The sequence below is a fragment of the Polyodon spathula genome, chromosome 4 (assembly GCF_017654505.1).
Source record: "Polyodon spathula isolate WHYD16114869_AA chromosome 4, ASM1765450v1, whole genome shotgun sequence".
Classification (NCBI taxonomy): Eukaryota; Metazoa; Chordata; class Actinopteri; order Acipenseriformes; family Polyodontidae; genus Polyodon; species Polyodon spathula.
In genome coordinates this window covers 81,175,804-81,194,120 of record NC_054537.1, presented here as the reverse complement: position 1 = coordinate 81,194,120, position 18,317 = coordinate 81,175,804, and the positions used below count along the sequence as shown (strand labels likewise).

The window sequence follows — 18,317 nt, the reverse complement described above, 5'->3', positions numbered from 1 at the left end:
TCTGGGTATTCCACTTAGCTTAAGCACAGATCATAATGGAATCAAAGATCGATAGACATGCTTGTAATAATAAAGCCTCCCATATGGCATTCCCCCTTTCTTCTTAATCTATCAGAAAAGACTATACTGATACTGATGCATGTTTTATTCAAACAATAATATCATTGACCACTTTTAACTTTTAAGTTGACATAACTTCACCTAAGGTGTTTCACTCAGAAGGCAATAAAATTTAAGTTGAAAGGGGAGGAAGAGAGAAAAATAAAGGAGTAAGCATTTTGCCTACTTCCCCTGAAGTTTAAACTGGGAAAGGATGTTTAGCCCAAGGTGTCATTTCTCTATAAAAGCAGGACAGAATGGAATCACCTTTGAAATTAGCTTAGTCTATGAAATCTAGCTAATTTTTTAAACTATCCAGTTTCTCTAAAAAGTATATGTTTATCCAACAATATTTGACATAAATGGATAAATATTTTAAAATTTCTCAGTTGTAAGAGTTTTAGGCTGTGGGGGCTGAGCCAGTGCTGTTAAACTTGTTAAACCTGACATCAATTAAGGTCAGAGATATCAGGTCGTCCATCACCAGTTCAAGCTCCTTGCAAGACAGATTTACCAAACTATAGATCCAGTACCTACCCTCCAAACAAATACATTACTTTTATCTATTGTTTAAAATAAAGTGCAAAAATGGCAAATATGTGGGTCCTAGCATATTACGGTATACAGGACCGGGGCACTGGAAAGTGCCAGATTGAGCAGGTAAAGACTACATCTCCCAAGAGACAATGCAGGCTTTGTAGTTAATAGGGCCTACAAAAATGGCAGCCACCAAAGAAACTACAAGGTCCAGGACAGTTAGGGGTTTAATTGAAATGCAAACCAGTACAGATGCAGGCGTTTAACGGGGGGTTAGCTTTGTAAGTGGCTGTGCTGGTTGAGAATAAAAGGAAATTGTTTCCTTTGTTCAGGATTGATCTGGGAGAGGTTTATGGTGGTTGCGATTAGACTTGGTGGGGAAAGGAGAGTTTGGAAAAAGACAAAAAAAAAAACCACAGTACAAGTTTAAAACTGTAAGTAGTTTAGCTACCCAGTGATTGAGATAGATAAACAAGAAGAGTGAAGCAAGATCACCTGGAGATAGGTGTTGTTTTGTTTGGTGTGAGGGGTATTATTGGTATTGAAGAAATAAACAGTAATTCCGGAACTACCTTTATTCTCAAAAAAAAGTGCAGGCCCCGTCCTGCTTCCAAATACATCAACATACATATCGAACACCAGTGATCAGCCAGGTGTGTGGCTGTCACAATATATATTTCTATTTTTATTGCAATTTTTATTTTAGTAAATGCAACACATTTTCACCGAACAACCGTTCTTTCGGGCAACTGTCAGTCACCTACATGAAAACAGAATACAGCTGAGCTGCGTTTCCAACATCGTCCGTTTAATCTACCATTACAACTACATACCTGGCTTCCTGTACTCCTGCATCTAGCAGAACCTGAGGCACCAAAAGAGAAGCCAAGTTTTTTTTTTCCTTTTAAGAAAATATACTTACCGGTACATGTTATTAAGAAAAAATAAATTTACAAAACACAGTATTAATATGAATTATATCAAGTATTTCTATGTTCGTATATAAACGTTTGACATCTTTTGTTAAATAGACACAATTAAAACAATGTATATGACATATTTGGTATATGAATATCATAACTTTGTACAGGGATTAAAAAAAAACAACTTTTGTTCTATGTCAGTAACTAGAATCTGTATATTTCCTATATAATCAACTTCAGAGAGCGACAGCTAAACGGTTAAGCTAAGCCAAGGAGGCTGTACTAAAAGCACTATGCTGTGCAAAAAGCAGCAGAGCTTTAACAATATGCAAGTTATGAGATCATATAGGTGGTCGTCAGTCTCTGCCGGAGAGATCGCAGTTCCTTCAATGATGGCAAGTTATCTAGCAGCCCCAAATCATGACACTACCACCACCATGCTTGACCGTTGGTATAAGGTTCTTACTGTGGAATACAGTGTTTGGTTTTTGCCAGACATAACGGGGCTCATGTTGGCCAAAAAATTCCACTTTTGACTTTCTGTCCATAGAACATTGTTCCAAGTGCTTTTTGGCAAACTTGGGATGAGCATTCATGTTCTTCTTAGTAAGTAGTGGTTTCCGCCTTGCTACTCTGCCACGAATCCCATTTTGCCCAGTGTCTTTCTGATGGTGGAGTCATGAACACTGACCTTATCTGAGGTAAGAGAGGCCTGCAGATCCCTGGATATTGTTCTAGGGTTCTTCGTGACTTCCTGGACGATTTTACGCCTTGCTCTTGGGAAAGATTTTGTCAGGATGGCTACTCCTGGGAAGATTCACTACTGTCCGAAACTTTCTCCATTTGGACAACATGGCTCTGACTGTGGTTTGGTGGAGCTCCAGACCCTTAGAAATGGCTTTGTACCCCTTTCCAGACATAGGCATCAACAACCTTTTTCCAGAGGTCTTCAGGAATTTCTTTTGATCGTGGCATGATGTGCCTCTAGAACCTGTGTGCTGACAACTTCACTCTGATGGTAAGGGCCAAAGTTAGTCAGATTTGATTACATCAAAGTCTACAATCAATGCACTGCGAAAACTACGTCTTCTGAGATAAAAGCGATCCATCGTTAGACTAAGCCATTTGACATTGCTATTTTTGCCAGTTCCTTGGCGTTCTGCTTCCCAAACACTTCCTTTACAATTTCAATGACACACGGCATTATCAACTCCTCAGAAATCATAGTGATTTTTCTGCTTTAGCAGTTTTCTGCTCCACTATATACAATGACACTACAAGCTTTTTCAAGTTGTGGACTTCATTACGGCTTTAGTACCATGCAGTTCCTATGCTTGTTTTCGGGTAATTAAATGACTCTGTAATTTGGAGGGTTTCAAATACTCATTGGACAGTACTTCTGCACAAATTACACACTGTGGTTGAGGTATATCGCCACTTCCATTACAAATAAAAACGAAATTAAAGTAGCTGTCTTCGTATTTCCTTCATTTTGCAGCATTAATAACAGCTTTATGTTTTCTACTCACACCACCACCTCCTCGCTTTTCTTCCCACTGAAATAGTTCTATTACACCATAAGTAATGTGAGAACATGTTCATTTCTGTGCACTCTTATGACATGCTGAAGCTAATAGGTTTCAGCGTGTAATAAGCATGCAGGGAAAGTAGAACATTCACTGGTTTATTTTTGGAGGACCCCTTGAAACCTCCTCAAGGTGTCTAGGGGGCATGGACCCCCAGTTGAGAACCCCTGGTCTAGTGCATAAATAGCAATAACTGTAGTCCCAAACTATTTAAATTCTCAGAAAAGGCTGTCTGTGTGCACAGCTTTTTTAGGTGCAATGGAAAGCGATGCAAATTTAAAACATATATAAAACCTGGGCTGTTAGGGGCTGAAAACTGCTCTGGACTACCGCATCTGCGATTGGTGGAGGATGCTGGATTACTAAAATAACCTTGGGGTCAAACCAGTTGCGTGTGGGCCCCCAAATATTCTGAATCAGGCCCAGCCCTTATAAAAGTTTGCTTTACCAAACTTTCACTGTGCTGTATTATACTGTGCCATGCTTTCGCTATGCTGTATTATACTGTGCTGTGCTTTCACTATGCTGTATTATACAGTGTTTTGCTTTCACTATGCTGTATTATGCCATGCTGTATTACATTGTACTGTATTTCTTTACTATGCTTTCACTATGCTGTATTACACTATGCTGCATTACTCTGTACTGTATTTCCACTGTGCTGTACTACAATGTGCTGTGATTTCACTGTGCTGTACTACAATGTGCTGTGATTTCACTGTGCTGTACTACAATGTGCTGTGATTTCACTGTGCTGTACTACAATGTGCTGTGATTTCACTGTACTGTATTACAGGATAGTGTAAGCACCACAAGGTGTATTACACCGTGCTGTGTTACAATGTGATGTGCTTCCACTATGCTGAGGTTTTACTATGGTCAACTTGCTGCACTTAAGTTTTTGCTTATTTATTGTTTAAATTAATTTAAAAGAAAAAAAAAAAATCACTGTTGATCAACTATTATTTTTTTTATGGATATTTTCCACTCATAACAGCACCATTACCAGGAGTAAAGGAGCATTACCAGATGTGCAGTGTGCTACTAGAAAGCACACTCGACAAATTAATTTGTTCCCTTTTTCCAGGTACAACTACTTACGGCAATCATCACTGACAGGCAATTTTTTGACTTCACTAAAAACAGCCTTTCACTGAGATGTAACTAACATCTGCTATCCCTGTGTGTGTGTGTGTGTGGTGCTCACATTCAAATGTGAAGGGTTACAAATTGGAGGCTAAACATCTAAACCTCGTTTCCATCTGACCAAACGTACATTCGATTCCACGACTTCCCTGTGTTATGTCTGTTTCCATCTCCACCAGGCAGGTTGCTCACAGGAAAGGCCTCAAGATTCTTAAATTTGAATAAGAGCTTTGCATTGAACACATGGGTAACTGTGTGTCAACAGCACAGAAAAAACAAACTTGTGGGTGACCTTGCCAAGCCAATTTAAAAGGTGGAATCAGTCCCAGTATAGGACTGTGACTTCTACCGATTAAAGACACTTCAAATGGTTATTGCAATCCAAAATGGTTAATGGTTCAGGAGAAAGATAAACTGGTCCATGATTAGATCAGGACAGAATGTCAGCAGTTATATGAAAAAAAAATTAAAAGGATGTATCCAGTGTCCCACTTCTGTACTAATACTTATTGGAGGGAAACATATACACAAGTCCTTTCAATCAACTTATCTGTACCAAGCTCTAAATATAATTATGCCTAATTTTTTTTTATTTTTTTTTTATTTTTTTTTTTAAAAGCCATTCACCGGGAAACGCAGCTGTCGATTTTTTGTTAAGCCAAGCCTAAAACCAGGTTAAAAAGGAACATTGAGAAAATTACTTCCAATCCAATTAGCCAGAGAACATCTAAGAGCCTGAATCCATATGGTGTCTTTACTTTAGAAAAGCAGACCTTTTCTTGATCAGTGACCTGCATACTGTCAGGTATTGTAAATAGACTACAGGGCGAGGCCACTTTTTTTTTTTTTAGGTAAAGTGGCAAAAAATAACTGGCTTTATTCAAGCATTAGATTAGCCACCCTAGAACAGACAAACTATAAATGACACATCCATCACATAGGCTGCACTACCTACAGCTAATAAATACTGCATTTAAAAGGCTGCCATGGTCACTAGAGGGTGGACAGGCTCCTTACTGTGTTGTGGACATTCTTGCAATATGTTTTCCGACATTCAAAGAAAAAATAAAAGTGGATGCTGTGATGATCCTGACAAGTTATGGTGGGCTTTCCTAATGTCAAGCAAAGACAGTTTTAGAATTTCCCCATCGCTCTAGTCTAATTGGTTTTATGCTTGCTGAGGGAAGGCCTTCTTGTGTGGCATTTTGTTTCCTGATTCCAGACACAAATTCCCATGCTGTTGATTCCTACCTGCTCTGTGTTATAAATGCATAAGCACTTGTGGCCAACAGAGCTGAAAAGGTCCATTTTTTAATTTAAGTACAATACCCACACACACCATAATACAAGGGGAGTCTTGCCATGACAACGGCAACAGACTTTCCATGAAGAGGTGGAAGGAGGGCAGATCAAAAAATTGAGGGGGCTACACCCCATTTTGTGCGGCACGCATAAATATATTTGAATCATTTTCCATGCCAGAGGTGGAACAGCAAGCATTTAAATAAATGTTAAGAAGAGATAGAAGTTACAGGAGGAGTCATTATTTGAAGAAGTTAAATAATAATAGTAAACTGTAAACAAATCTTCACTGTTAGGTTATGGAGTGTAGCCTACTGACGCAAATGGGAATGCATGTGCATACCGAGTGTGTGACTAAACTAAAGGTTATTGATTGAGGGCAGCTTACATACAGAGAGCGTTGTAAACAAGGAAGGGAAGGGTTATTACCAGATAAAGTGCAGTGATCATTTGCTCCTGTATTATGGCGTGTTGCCAATAAATATCGCTTGTTTGGGGACACAAATGCCCCGTAGAGAGCGATGACCTTTCAACCGTGCATATCTTTGTAATGAAGGACAACTACTTTTACAAAAACCTGCCTATTTCTTCCTGAAAGAAACCATAATAAAAAAAAATAAAAGGCATGGCCCCAGGACTGAATTTATCACTGCTGTGCACTAAGCTCTGTGCAGCTAAATGTCTTTGAGATACATGCAGTTTGTGTCATTTCCAATGTCTTTGACAATCACAGACAAGCAATCCACAGTAAAAATGGTAGTGTGATTTGCCACCAGAAACACTAGTTTTAAGTGGTCATTTTTGAAATGTTTTTTATTATTATTAGCTGTGAACAAGTAGCTTTCTAATAGATTAAATATTTCCTTTTTATGGGTTAGTAAATATAACTTGAATATTATTATATTTACGATTGTTGTTTGTCTGTGCCCCCCCCCCCCCCCCCCCCCCATGTTTTCTTCCCCTTAAGAATTCGATTGATCCCTGTTAGCCATTTATTAGTAACACTGGTTTATGTATGTGTTTTGATGCATGCAAATGAGGGTGCAAAATTTTAATAAGCAATTCACCTATAATTTAAAAAATGAATAAATGCAGCACACACTTTATCACAAGCAGTATTTGTAATTCTATTAACATTAATACAGGCTAGTCAATTATTAAAATATTGTGCTCTCGTTTTAGCATTCTTCATTCTGCGTTTAATGAGGAAGTAAAGACTTGGACGATTTAAAAGCCTATTTAGTTGTTTCACATTAAAACTCCATCAATTAAAAACAGAAATTAAAAACAGAATTAAAAACAGCCAAATTCTGTGGAAAACGCCCAGTTGGCAGCAATACTGCTGACATCCGACGGGCCAGACGAAGGGCTCTCGCAGGCTGGATTTGGCCTGCGGGCCACCAATTGAAAAACACTGCACTAGACGGTGCTTGATGGTTATCACTAGAAGGTGCTTATACAAAAACAATTTGGCTAATCTATCTTGTTACATGTTAGGGTTAGAATAAAATGTTACAAAACTAAATTTGAAGAAATTTACAAAAATAGCATACAGCTTTTTAATTGCTTGTAAATGACACAGGATGAACAGGTATAGAAAAATCTTCCGGGCAGGTGAGAAGCCTCTAGTAACCACAAGGCTGTCAATTATTATTTATATCTATTTCTTCGCATACACCCTTTTCCAGGGCGACTTACAGTTGTTACAAAGTATCACATTGCAAAATATCACATTACAGATAAGAGCAGTTAAAGTACAGCAAAATCAATTGAAAATAAGATCAATTTCAAAGAAGAGCAAAATAAAGAATACAGTAAATAATTACCTTTAAGAGTGAATTCGACTAACAGCACTTAAACTTATAGTAAAGATATTTGTTCATGAGAGTAAATTCCATTAAGAGATAAGAACGATTTCAAGTAAGAGCAATTACAAAAAGCAACATAAACCAAGACATTGTACACACCCTGCTGAGACTCTTAAAATAACTCTTTATGAAAATGAGCATTTCTGTTAATTTAGACTTTAAATGTTTTCGTTTGAATAATTCAAGTTTATTACAGACATAAACCTTAATGTTTACACAACAGTACCGGTAAGTGTACAGTTTAAATGTTGTTTATTTCTAGGGCTGTGTTAACAGAAACTGTGTGTGGGGGGGGGGGGGTGCTATGGTAGAATATGTTTGAAACGTACAAATTAAGGCAAACACTAATCATTTTAATTTTGAAAACTGAGCTCCGATCGCCCCTCCCCCCTCCAGCTCATGTTATCTAGAGGCCATTTTTTGTTTGGGGTTTTTTTTGGTTAAATGTCCAGACAACCAAATAAATAAATAAGCACCGTGCAAGCGACGAATCGCAAGCTTTAGTTTCAGACAAAGTTTCAAAAGTGGCAGGCTTTAGAGGATGGCTTTGGTTTTTTTGTTTTTTGTTTTTTTTGCTCTACAGTGAACGCATCTGTCCCCGAGTCGGCTCACTCAGAGACACGTGAGTAACATCCTCAATGTCAGTTTCACAGCTGTCTCAGGCAATTAGGTACAAGGAAACAGTGGCAACTTTTCATCTTTAGTGTTAGAATTCATATATCTGCATAAAAAAAACACGCATTGAACAATTATTTGCAAAACAAGAATGGGGGGTAATTAATGATAATGTTTGGTTTTTATTGCGATTTGAAGTATAATGCTTAAGTATTTTAAAAATGTAAAAGTTTATATTTTGATAATGGTGTAGCACTTACCAGCCATTGCTCAAGACTGCAGTAACCAGCTATAAAAGGCAAATCCTTGTACTTCTAAATCATTCTAATTTGCTGTCTGCCTCTGTGTGCTTCTGCATATTACAATTCCCTGAGGAAATCTCAAAGCAGAGTTGGAGAAACCTCTGGGAAATAAATATCACATTTTGGTTCCGTAGATTGGAGAGGGAAAACCTAATTTACTTAACTGAATAAAAAAGAAAAAAGAAAAAAATGTGGGCTCTGGATAATACCTAATTTCCTCCTAATTAAGGGTTACTATTGTCATTATGCACAGTACTTCAGCATGGATTTACAGAATTACTTTTGGGTCATTCCATGCCAACTCCAGTGCCGTTGCCTGTCCGCCTCAGGGTTTCTTAGAAAAATTCACCTGGGGGTTTTCAGACACAATGGGTTAAAAAATGAGACATTATTTTTTCTAAATGTCCCTTTCGACCTGTGGCCTTGCAAAGGTCAACCTAAAGTGAGAAAGGGACCTTGACCAGAAAAATCACCCTGGGTGCAATTTAGATGCTATCATTAGCAGTAAGTCAGGGCTGCATGAAGACACATCTGAGAAACTGTGAACCCAATCCAGAATCAACACGCTGGGCTGACATAAAAATGAAACACCTTTAAACAGTACTCTCCCAACAGCACTGACTGCCAGCAGACACTTGTGTATTGTATTTATGTATTAAAAGTCATTGTTCTTATTAGGTAACATTTAGAGAAAAATAATATCCTAAAACAGTTTGACACTGATGCTACATGAAATACACAGTATTGCAAGAAATGCACTATTGAGCGAGAACTACTTATAAATGTATACACTGTAGAACCAACATATTAGAGGCATCCATGTTGCAGAAGGGGTTTAAAGAAATGAATAACTACTATCCATGAGAAATCAGTGAGCACTGCCAGCTATGAACAGTGTTGTTTTTAGAATACTGCAACAGTACAGTGTCCTGACAAACAGTTGCAGAAAATTCATGGTAAAATATTGATGCAGAAATATATGTATATATAAAAAAAGATATTTTAGTCTTTAGCACTAACACTTTTTTTTTTTTTATCAACATGTAGTATGCATCAAGCAAACATGTATTTTTCCCCAGGTTTTGGTCATTTCAACTGTCCCCACCTCTTCAGTAGGGCAGTGTCTTCATGATAGGATACGAGGGTCACAATACGACACGTATCATAATACAGTAAATTAAGCATGGAACATAAATATCACATAATTGTCTCATTTGCTTGTGCAAGGTGTTTGCTATAACACTGGTAAATCATGTTCGGTCAAATAAGCTTCTCTGCCCGTTTTGCTTTTGTTTCCTATTTATTCTTTGAAATACATTTCTTTAAAACAAAATTACAAATCAGGGCTCCAGATAAAGTTTTTGTCTTAGGAGCCAAAGGCTCCAGGCTAGAAAAAAAATGGTTGCCAAATTCAATTGCTTTGTGCCACTTCAGGAGCAAGTTAGTTGCAATCATATTCAGCTGCTTACAATACAATCACTTAAGACACTAAAGCGATACTGAAAAACAGTAAGTTAATGTCAGTACTTGCTTGTTTGTTGCCCCATTCTGCTGAGTGGTAAATATGTGCAGTTAAGGAGTGCAATAAACTCAGCATGTGTATATATTCAATATTTTGCAAGTGTTATGCCTGGAATTGGTGACCGCTCCAATGCTCAGTGTCAGTAAAGTCCTGATCTGACAGCATGGTACACAAACAGCTCTTATGATTACATGTTACCATTTATTTTTCAGTAAAAAACAAGTTTAAATTGCAGTGAGCTGGTCACCGTCACAACTGTTGCATGAAACTGGGGTTACCGTATTCCGCTGGTGTTAATACAGCACCTGTCTGCACTTACAAGTATTTGTATTCAATTAAAATTGTTATTATTAGTATTAGTGTATTTGTTACCATGCTTCTCGCACTTTAGTTTATTAAAACATGCGATATGCTTTTTTTCCTGATGTCATAGCGCATTCCTAAATATTGACGCATGCATTTAAAAGGAGAGGCCTTACCCCGAAAAACACAATTCCAATTTTTTTATTTATTTTTTTTTCGCACAATTCCAACCATTTTAGTCCCAGTTTGGAACCCTGCAAATTCGAGCCTTAAACATTTTACACACAGAGTGACTCTTCTAGAACATGAGGTGAGTTCACACTGGATTTTAAACCGGCCAGGGCAGGTCCAGTTTCTCTGTCACCCTGACGAGATTATTAACATTAATAACCCGCCTCCTCTCAGCTTCCATTTCGCTCAGCTGCCGGCAGACTTGACACAAACACCCTGAACACAGTGAATGGTAGGTGAGGTTGCTAGAGTACATAATAATAAATAATATTCTCTAATTATCAGTGTAGACACAAATTAAAGGATGTTCAGGGGGTCACTATCGACAATCGTACTGCGAAGAAAAATATCCCGGTTCACTGTGTGAATCAATTAATCGGTCATAACATCAACAAGGACATGTAAACAATGGTAAATTATGAAATATTTTCAAGGGTAACAACAAAACGTAATATAAATAAATGTGATATGCAATTACATTTTCAATCGACATTTGGTTAACTTTTAGCAAGAAGCCAGCTATTGCACATTTATTAAATATTAATTTAACATTAATTTAATATGCAATTGCATATCTACTTAATATTAATTTATGCCATGCAATATTACCGAGAATTGTACTTTCCCAGAGATGCTGTTTTCAAATCACTATTTGCCATGAACTGACTGTAAACAGTCAATAAAGGAACGCCTAACAGAAATACAGCAGTCTTTATTAAAATTCAAATTAAATCTTTTCAAACCCTGTTGCTTTAGCAATAAAGCTGCTGAATCTATGACATCCCACATTTAAATTAAATCTCTGGAGTACACAATTGTGTGTGTTATGACTAGGTGTGTGCTATGTTATGGGTTAAGGTATAGCGGTCTTTTTCAGCACAGAAAATTAGAATTGATTAACCTCTCACTAATGGAGTGAAATGACAAAAAGAACAAAATTGGATTCACAGCGCATTTCATGCCAAGGCATCACAAACCCAATTAGTATTTCCACTCTAGCATGGGTAATTTTAGTCCAAAAGCTCTATTTTTTTTTTTGTTTATTCATTTTGACAAAAATCCACAAAACTAAAAGTGCCATTGATATTCTTTGGACAGTTCAGCTTAAGAGACCAGCAGGTTATTGCTCTTTACTTGTATATACTCATTGTTCCATCCAGGTGCGTACTCAAGGGTCTCCTCCGAGTATCTCTTCTCCAGCTGCATAGTTTGAAGATCAATTTAAAACCACAACAAATGTAAGCAGATAAATCCTATTGCTGAGAAATCTAGGTAGGAGGCCCATATTTTCAGTTCAGTTAATAACAGCATGAGTGAACACACTCTTTCTGACCCACGCAAAGCTTCCGAAATAATGTACTAATTATTACAACAAAGTGCTGGGAACCCCCTCCAGGTTCTAGTCTGTAGGGGACTATCAGGTACAGGGGAACCCCCTCCAGGTTCTAGTCTGTAGGGGACTATCAGGTACAGGGGAACCCCCTCCAGGTTCTAGTCTGTAGGGGACTATCAGGTACAGTGGAACCCCCTCCAGGTTCTAGTCTGTAGGGGACTATCAGGTACAGGGGAACCCCCTCCAGGTTCTAGTCTGTAGGGGACTATCAGGTACAGGGGAACCCCCTCCAGGTTCTAGTCTGTAGGGGACTATCAGGTACAGGGGAACCCCCTCCAGGTTCCAGTCTGTAGGGGACTATCAGGTACAGGGGAACCCCTTCCAGGTTCTAGTCTGTAGGGGACTATCAGGTACAGGGGAACCTCCTCCAGGTTCTAGTCTGTAGGGGACTATCAGGTACAGGGGAACCTCCTCCAGGTTCTAGTCTGTAGAGGACTATCAGGTACAGGGGAACCCCCTCCAGGTTCTAGTCTGTAGGGGACTATCAGGTACAGGGGAACCTCCTCCAGGTTCTAGTCAGTAGGGGATTATCAGGTACAGGGGAACCCCCTCCAGGTTCTAGTCTGTAGGGGACTATCAGGTACAGGGGAACCTCCTCCAGGTTTAGGTCAGTAGGGGATTATCAGGTACAGGGGAACCCCCTCCAGGTTCTAGTCTGTAGGGGACTACCTGGCACAGGGGAACCTCCTCCAGGTTCTAGTCTGTAGGGGACTATAAACGTTCAGTTAGGGGGTAAAGTAGATGTGGTGTATTTTAAAAGGTTGCCTCCAAAATGTTATGTGCAGTAAGCATTGTATTACAATCTAAATAGAGACAGTATACAAGTATAGATAAAGATAATAAGCAAGAACAACACACTTATAATGCACTAAAAGTCAGTGTCCCTTTAAAAATGCACAGCCAAACAAATATATACTCCTATATCAGTCCCATTCTGCAATATTGACTTTCATTATTTAAAAACACCGCCAGCATGCAAAACAAATATTCCCTTGTGCAACTGTCACTCAGTGAACTTTCAATAACAGTTCTACCGCACTACATGTTCACATTTCCATTCACAAATAATGAACCTGCACTAGCTGCATAATAGTAACGCATCGTGCTGCAAAGTGCAAACCATTTAATTTCACAAGCATAACTGCTAGGCATGCCATCCCGTTTACATGTTTTTTTAAACACGTGTAACTTATTATTGTAATTAAATATAAGAGCGTTTGAGTTTATTTATTCTGGGAATTAATTAAAACACTACCAATGATTAAAGCATTGCCTACATTTCCACAACAATCGCCACCTATGAGTTAGTAATAATAATCTGAAATGACAATGAAAAAAAATAACATTGGTGATAACCGCAGCTCCTACGGCAATATATCCGAACCATTAACGTGCTGTAGAAGTATGACTGAAGTGGCAATGCTTAACCTCATATCGAAGTTTAACACGACTGCATTTAAATTAAATTAAATATACAGTAGCGTATCAAAATGGATGTCCTGTTTCGGAAGTTTAATGCTGCATAACACAAATGGTTTTTGTTTTTAACAACCTTTTGCTCTTACATTACAGTAAACAGCGTTGCAATGAAAACAATGAAATCCCAATTATTTACTCCAACGTTCAATTCTCCCGTAGACAGCAGTTAGCTTTACAAAGTGAATATACTACAACTTTCACCTCTGCACTGCACGTCTGTCTGACCGAATGAAAACTGTTGCAATGCCTGTTCTTCTCAGTGCTACTCCAAATCTCCCATCTGCATCCGCTTTCTGCAATTGCAACCACACAGGCAAAACATTCAAAAGCAGAGCAATAAATACAACACTTCAAGGGTTTTTAAACGCAAAACTTACTGTGAACAAATTCAGTCTGCGAAAAGGCAAAGGGAATCAGATGGTGCAAAGTGTGTTCCTGTAGAGGCGGCGGCTAATGTTTCTTTAATGACAAAATCACTCCGAAGAATATGCGACTCTCGGGCTTCTGCTTTGCAAAGAGAACATATGCAAGGAGCTGATATTGACGTCACGATGTGGCCAAGAGGGAGGGTTCAAAATGATCTCCAATGGAAATATATGTGTGTGTGAGAGAGACAGAGAGAGAGAACAAACAAACTGGGGGCAGGCTTATTTATTTGTACTGTATTAATGAAGGCCGTTCTGATTCGTTTAAAACTTCTGAGTTTCTATGTATACATCGTACCGAACTTTTCATTTGAAATTTACATATATTCTTGTCATGTTATTTAGAATGTACTTGTCAGAAGAACTGTCAGTGTTGACATACATACAGAGAGATGCCTTCACACTGTCAATAACTAAAGAAGGTTCATGTCAGCTGAATAAGCGAGTCTGTGGATGACAGGGTGCCTCAGTACACCCCAGATTCTGCTCGTGTTGAAATTTTGTTCTGAAGAATGTCCTTTCCCATTCCATGATAGCTTTATGAGCAGTTCTATAGTTCATATACATGAGTGATGAGACATATTCCCCTGTCTACTGGTACACTCAATAAGCTGCTCTCTAGTACATGCAAAACTGTGGCTTGCATATGGATGTACATACATTGTGTACCCGACCTTGCAGCTTGTAAGGCTGCATTTAAATTAGATCAGCTGTGCAATGCAAAGTATTTCCTTCCACAGTGTAGATACCCCAGCAACACGTGTGTGTGTGTGTTCGAGAGACAATTTCACTGACGTGATATCACTCAAGCGCTCTGTTAGGTGCTGCAATTGTTCTGCCCAAGTTTGAAGCTGGTCAAGGCTATTTTGGCGATTGCGACACTGCTTCAGTGTGTGTATATATATATATATATATATATATATATATATAATACATACTATATAATATATATATATATATATATATAAATTTTTTGTAACCGACTATCCCGAGTAAGTTGAGCCATTTTCAGTGAATTACCTGAAACTGCTTTCCATTGCTTCTGGGTGCTAAACGCAAGTTATTTCAAAGCCCAGAATGTATTGGAAACGTACATGTTTTAATACAGTATGTTTACTTTGAACATGTTGATAATCATTTATGAATTCAACTACAGTAAAACATTTGGTACAGTTTGTAATATACCACCGTATTTAAAAATGTTCTCTTTCCACCCAGTCTGTTTTTATGAATAAAACAGAAGCCATATAACAGTTCAGTACTTTCATGAATACAATACCATAGCCACAAAGCTCTACTACATGCTTATTCAACAAAATTGAAATCAGTAAATAAATAAATACAATGATTTAATCACATTCAATGCTCATAAGACCGGTTCAGACAGTCAAAGACCATCCCATGGTTTAAGAAACATGTTCTTTTTATATAATTCTGGTATAATATTTTATATATATATATATATATATATATATATATATATATATATATATATATATTATATATATATCTGCATACATTGAACATTCTGCATACCAGTGTAGTACATGCACAGTATACATTAAGTCAGAATTTATCAGACTGTATTTTTGTTTGTTAAATTAAGATTATAGTTAAGTAAGGTACCGTATATATTTGTGCTTCTCAATTCTTGCCTTCAGTACAATCAACTGCAGGATTCCCCTTCTATCCAAAGCAACCATGAAACATAGCACCACCTACTGACCACTTTCTAATAGTGCTGTGCAAGGAATCCATGTCCACATCAAAGGACATGTAATTGGTAGGGCTTGAATTCTTAGGTTTTTATCAAGTTCAGATGTGTTATATATTATTATTTGGCAAAATCGGTTATTTTTTTAATATTAAAAATAAACACCACTCAAAACGCATCAATTGGTGAAGAAATAAAGCTTACTGAATACAAGACACTTAAATAAAGAATTAGAAGGCTAACCCAAATACACCATTGCAAAGCAAGCTTAATGCAAACAGGAGAGTTCAGCCAAATTACTTATTAGCCTGTTAACAGCAAGTATTTTTTTTATTTACCAGTATTCATTTTAATTTATCGTAATACTGATGTTGAATTATTCCTTTTGTAAATAGAAATGTTAACCTACCTTTCAAATAATTACTGGTCATGGATTTGTTGGTCCTAAACAGTAACAAAAAATAATCTTACAACACTGTGGAGTTCTTGTTTTTTCAGCCCACCCCAAAAATTGATGATTGGTCAGTAGCAATGCCCGCCTTCTGAAAGCCGTTTTCTTTATATAGTAAGAGAGCAGTGAAGGATTGACATTATTTCAAAAATATTGCCAAATCCCAGGTTTATCGGTTTAGAAAAAGAATTAAATAGGTCTTCAGGGTGTTTACCTCATTTTCAGTATTACCTCTTCAGTATTGCTTTTTCAGGGCAATCGAACAGATAAGACAAGAAATAGCTGGTTTCAGGCAAGGAAGAAGCTGCAATGCTCACATGTTCACGCTAAGGAACATTATTGAGCAAAGCAGCGAATGGCAGAGAGGCCTTTACATCAACATAGCTGATTTTGAAAAGGCCTTTGACAGTATACAAAGAGAAAGCAGCTAGAAGATCATGCACGGTTATGGGATCCAAGGAAAACTTACATTGATCATCAAGCAATTCTATGCCAACTTCAAGTGCACTGTTGGAAAGAACACCGGTACATTCTTCAAGGTAAAGTCTGGCGTTCGAAAAGGCATGATGTCAGCATACCTGTTCAATTTGGCTACCGACTTGGTCTTCAGTTGAACAACTGAAGACCAAAATAGAGACATAAGATGGACTCCAATTTCCACCACTGGGGATCTAGACTATGCAGATGATATCACACAACTCTCACATACCTGGGACCACATGCAACAAAAGACAAACCTTTTACATTTAAATCAGTTCACAGATAGGTCTAAAGATTAACAACAGCAAAACAAAAGTAATGACAGTCAACATTGAGAACTCACTACCAATTACTATTGAAACAGAGCTGGATAACACAGACTCCTTCACATACCTGGAAGCATAATTACTCAAGGAGATGGAACAGACCAGGACATTAAATCTAGACTGGGGAAAGCCAGACCCGCCCTCTTCCAAATGAGACCCATCAGGAAATCAACATCATCTAGCAGACTCACCAAACTCAAATTATACTGTTGCTGTGTCCTTTCTGTGCTGCTATATGCATGACAGCTGGAGAATAACATACTGTGACAATAAAAAAAAATGATCAAACTTCCACAATACATATCTCCGGTGAATCCTGCATATTGACAGAAGGGCCAACATGTACAGTATGAAACCCATCATCAGATAAACTATTTTATGAAGGTAGGTACATTCTTCATGACGATTTATCTTGTAGACTTGGCAACTCCGCTGCCAGCATGATGCGGAAATTCAAGAGCAAACCATTGATTTTTTTTTTTTTTTTCTTGTCAGCATTTTCAGGTGTTTCGGAAGGCTCAGGTCCATTTTGTTCCAGGTCAATCCGTGGTAGCTCATGTTTGCTCTATCAACCTCAGCAGCATGGAGTTGGGTTTCTGTTGTGTCTTGGCAGTGTAGGTCCTGATTCGAAAGCTAGTTGGCTTCCTGCACCAGCTGGGATCCATTCCTGAATGCACACTTGGATCTGAGCCTCAGGGTGCGACATTATTGCCACCGAACACTTAAGTGTAATGCTATCCTGTTACACTGCGTAAACACCATTCAGTCTGGCTCTTCATTGGAACTCCAGGAACTTTGCTAGCACCCTACAGATCATGTACGGCAACCTTTCAATTGTCCATATTTATTACTGAAGTTAAGAATTGCTGTAAAAAGACTCTCTCCGCCTGTACCTCCAGCCATGAACCACTACAGTTATAATGCTAGATATCATTGTTTTCATTTTGTAACTCAGAAAACTCAATTTGATCACTCACAGACCCCATTTAACACATTTTACTAGAGGCATGAAACGCAATTCTCCCCACAAACGTTTTTAAAAATCTAATTAATACCTTGGTTGTGCATTTAGAATAATTTGAAAAACTGATCATTTTTTAGTGATAATGAAAATAGCATCTCTGGCTCAATATCTGTGTACTGCAGTCCTTTTTTATTTTATAGAAGCAGTGTTCTTTTAAATTTGCCTTAGAAGTAACAGCAAAAAAGACAATTTTAGCATTCTGGAGGCCAAGCAAATTCGAAAACAGCGGTGTCAGACCTGTATCACAGTTCAGACATTTACATTTCAGATATGCCCTTGTGAAAGACATTTCTTCATTTTTGTATTTATTTAACAGTATTTGTTTGAAATTCAGTTTGGACCTCAATGGAAGCAAGAACACTGACATTGCATGCTGGTATTTTAAATAAAACACAAAGTGAAAAAACTATCCAGAAATGAACAAGACACAATAGTCTATGAAAAAGTTTGGGATTTCGTTTTTTTTTTTTTTTTTTTAAACTCGCTGTAAATGGATATAGGGATTAAATTATCATACTATTCAAAAACTGTGCAAGTTATCTATCATTTTGCAGGTGCACACGAAGAATTTGGTAAAGTGGGTACGAATAT

General features: G+C 37.8%; 1 protein-coding gene across 2 annotated transcripts in view; it reads right to left on the bottom strand.

The window, feature by feature from the left end:
- Positions 1–13,892, bottom strand: part of LOC121314936 (neurocalcin-delta) — a 119,465-nt gene extending 105,573 nt beyond the window's left edge. Inside the window, exon 1 of one of the 2 annotated variants that reach the window (XM_041248714.1) lies at positions 13,684–13,892. The gene's annotated coding sequence lies outside the window, so the exon portion shown is untranslated. The remainder of the gene's footprint in view (positions 1–13,683) is intronic. The other variant, XM_041248713.1, reaches the window with a different exon arrangement.
- Positions 13,893–18,317: the final 4,425 nt, after the last annotated feature.